Source organism: Branchiostoma belcheri, unplaced genomic scaffold, assembly GCF_001625305.1.
Source record: "Branchiostoma belcheri isolate BF01 breed outbred unplaced genomic scaffold, Haploidv18h27 scaffold446, whole genome shotgun sequence".
In the NCBI taxonomy this organism is placed as follows: Eukaryota; Metazoa; Chordata; class Leptocardii; order Amphioxiformes; family Branchiostomatidae; genus Branchiostoma; species Branchiostoma belcheri.
Window position 1 is genome coordinate 704 of NW_017804072.1, and position 3458 is coordinate 4161.

The 3458-nt window shown below is 47.4% G+C and overlaps 1 long non-coding RNA gene across 1 annotated transcript in view; it reads right to left on the reverse strand.

Annotated features, from left to right (window-relative positions):
• Positions 1-1303: 1303 nt before the first annotated feature.
• LOC109478640 overlaps positions 1304-3458 on the reverse strand; it is a 31681-nt gene continuing 29526 nt past the window's right edge. The window contains exon 3 of the long non-coding RNA XR_002140748.1: positions 1304-1510. This is a non-coding gene — a long non-coding RNA (uncharacterized LOC109478640). The remainder of the gene's footprint in view (positions 1511-3458) is intronic.

Below are 3458 nucleotides of genomic sequence, written 5' to 3' on the forward strand. Positions count from 1 at the left end.
CAAAAAACCTACACTATACACACACACAACACGCACCAAAACAATATTAAACTGTCGAAGGCATGAGTCCTCCGAACTCTTGTTTAAAGCTGAAAGTTACAGGTACGAACTGAATATACCGCTGAAGTTTACCGCTGAATTTCCTCAACTGTTTCTCCACCACTATTGTCCAAGTCCATCTCTGCGGTTGCCCCAAACACAGGTTCTACTTTATCTGACGACAACTTGGCGAGTTCGAGGCGAAAATACCGTCCTTCATCCATTTTATGCTAGCAGCAAAAGCAACGTGACTAAAGACGGTCGAGCGACCCAAATGCCGTCTGTTTTGAAAATTCGAGGGTTGTACCAAGTGTAAAATAGGAAGATAAAGTAAAGAGTAATCTTTATAAATAATGCTTTTGTCTTGAATCTACGCTGATTTGAAATGTATATACTTTTATCATAACTAAATAAATTTACCTCTTTACATAAACAAGTCTGAGGAATATCAGAAAGGTCTTTAGAAGTAGGTTTGGAGAAAACACCACCATGTCATGTAATGGTAGCGTCTACTTCCGTTATGGAGCCCCCACTTCCGTTATAGCCTTGGATCCGCAGGTCCGTAAATCGGATATTAATGACCTGGGTTATCGGGGAAACGGAGCCCTCTGATTGGTCGACATCATCTGGAATCTGGAAGATTTATTACCTGCAGGCACATATTGAATAAAATAGAGTCCCAATGTTGAGGTAATTAAGCTGCGAAACAAAATTAAGAATACACTACTCTACTATAAAGGGAGTAAATGTAAACGGTTAAAAAAACAAGTTCTGCAACAACCTGCTAAATGTACACTAAAATGCAAAGGCGCACAGTGACTACCTTCGTACGAAAGATAATCGCAATCAACGCAGCTGCAGCGGTTCTTGAAATCAGTAGCCGAAAAGAGAATCAAAATTCAAACGACCCTGCAGGTCCCCAGGAAACGGCTAGTAGGGAGCCCAAATTTACACATTCAACTAAACCGTTATGTATAGAGTTATGTGGCACCGTAACATCACGTCCACACACTGTCCAGCGTCAAATATTTTTTTTTTAATCCTTACTGCAGTTCTAAAGTCAATCACCAGGGGCCAAAAGTCCACTTACGCAATTCAATTCACCCCATCTACCAACCGGCCAAATATACCTACATTCTTTACGACAGATCTTGACATCTACACGTCATATGGCCCAATCACCCCAAAATGATGTGCTGCGATGGGTAATATTATTTTTGGAAATTCATGTATAACACACTATCTGTCTTTCCGTGCCTACTCACCGTCCTTGTTCGATACCCCTGTTGGACAGTGCAGCACGTGATTCGGGTACGGTGCGAAGTATGGCGCCAGCCTCTCGTCTATTTCAAAGGAGTGTATGATGAAGTCCTTTCCTCCCGGGTAGGTCTCTCTAAATAACTGTACAGTGGACGCCACATTGGCACCACAGTCGAGTAGGATCTTTCTTGGCTCCCCAGCGGTTGGGAGTCTGAAAAAAACGTGATAATCACTAATAATCAATCAATAAATCTACCTGCCGGTTACTGTTCAGTGCGCCAGCTATGTCATGGACTGTTAGTATAAGCTGTGTTTCTGTAGATCATTTGGCTCTGAATCCATGTTGTTAATTCCATCCATATACTGTGGCTTTCTAAGAGCGTCATGATTTAGCTATAATGGATAATATGTTCAAGACGTTAGCAGGATATGTGACGGTCGGCGGCGCGGTATTCTATATACCTTACAACCGACCCTGCCATATTAGGCCCAATCTTCTACTCCAGGTAGCGTGTTCTCTACATATTATTGGGGGCCTCCAAGGTGGGGTCCCGACAACGCTCTACGCTAAATTTTGAGAGCCGGCTACGTATTACGCTGAATTCCGGACGCCTCTCTACGGTCTACGCTAAATTCGAAAGATTCCGAACGCACTATGCAGAACTCAATTACCTAGCAACTGCATGTTTGCGTGAAAACCTTTTGATTTATCACATGTAGAGGTGACATAACTTGAATCAAAAGTAGTAACCGGCGGTCACTTCCTTATACATTTAAAGTATAGAATACAAAACGGGGTATTCGGTATTACCGCAGGTACCAACTTGACCGCGAGTCGATCGCCCGAAGATCGGAAGGCGATCCGTGAATGGAGGTAACATGGCAGTAGCCAGGATTTTGAAGGGGGGGGACCAACGAGCGCCGAAGGCGCGAGGTTCCTAGGGGGGTCCGGGGAATTTTGAAAAATGGACCTTCTGAAATGGCATTTCCTGCGTTTTTTAGAGGATTTCAAAGAAAAAATCAGAGATAACTTGACAATGACAAAGTGAGCCGTTTTCCTACGGCGGATTCCAGCCTTGCTGGTGACACGAATCAGTCCGTCTTTTAAAGAAAAGTCTTGGACCTTTAGATAAAAAGTGGACCAAAAAGTGGACCTTTGAGCCTTGTGTGGTTGTCGTCCTTGGGGTTTAAGTCGGAGTGCTAACCTCCTAGCGGTATTCCCCGGGCAACGGCTGCTGCAATGACCCTGGGTTGCGATACCACCGGGGGCGTGGCGGGGAGCCAACAGGTCTACCTGCGGCTCTCTCGCCGCCCCTGGCAGGTTCAACCATGGTGGGACGGTTCCCAGGCGAGCTCCAACTGGCTAATAGCACCCGCAACTCTCCAGCTCCTCCTTGGAGCAAGCGCTTGGGTGCCAGCGCAGCGGTTGATGAAAATTCTCCCGCAGACACCCTGCAACCTCCCGGCAAGCCAGTCGTCTCGGTTCTCCCTGCCACTGGAGTCCTTGCCGGGGCGGCCAAGATAGTGGATTGGGTTTGTGCGCCCCCTCTCCACTTAAAACTTACTCAGCACATGCTTCACTTCTATATATGTGTATCTATGTGCATGTCAGCTTACTTAACTCAACTTACCCTGACTTGACTTACCATACAAGTCCCACGGCGATGGGGTCGGTACGACGGGAGCAGGTGAGGATGCCACTGGAAGCTCCTAGTTCCTACCCTGCACGTGTGGCGGCTTCGGTGCTGATGGTCGCTGGAAGGCTGACTAGGAGCGACAGTCTCTAGAGGCAGCGCCCGAAGCGTCTGGGCAGCCCTTTTTAGGGATCGCACTGCCCACCCCAGCAAAGGGGAAGGGCCTAGAAAAGGTGGCCTAATCATTGCTCGCTCCACAACAAACCACGAGCGGGGAACCGCACCCGCTGTGGCGTCCCTTACACGCGGTCAAAACAATGTAAAGAAAACGGACTTGACTCTAGCAAGTTGGAACGTTCGAACCCTACTTGACTCAGACCAATCAGACAGTCCTGAGAGACGCACCGCACTGATTGCAGCCGAGCTAGGACGGTACAACATAGACATAGCAGCACTCTCTGAGACACGCCTAGCGTCTGAGGGCTCCCTGGTAGAGGAAGGCGAAGGGTACACCTTCTTCTGGAA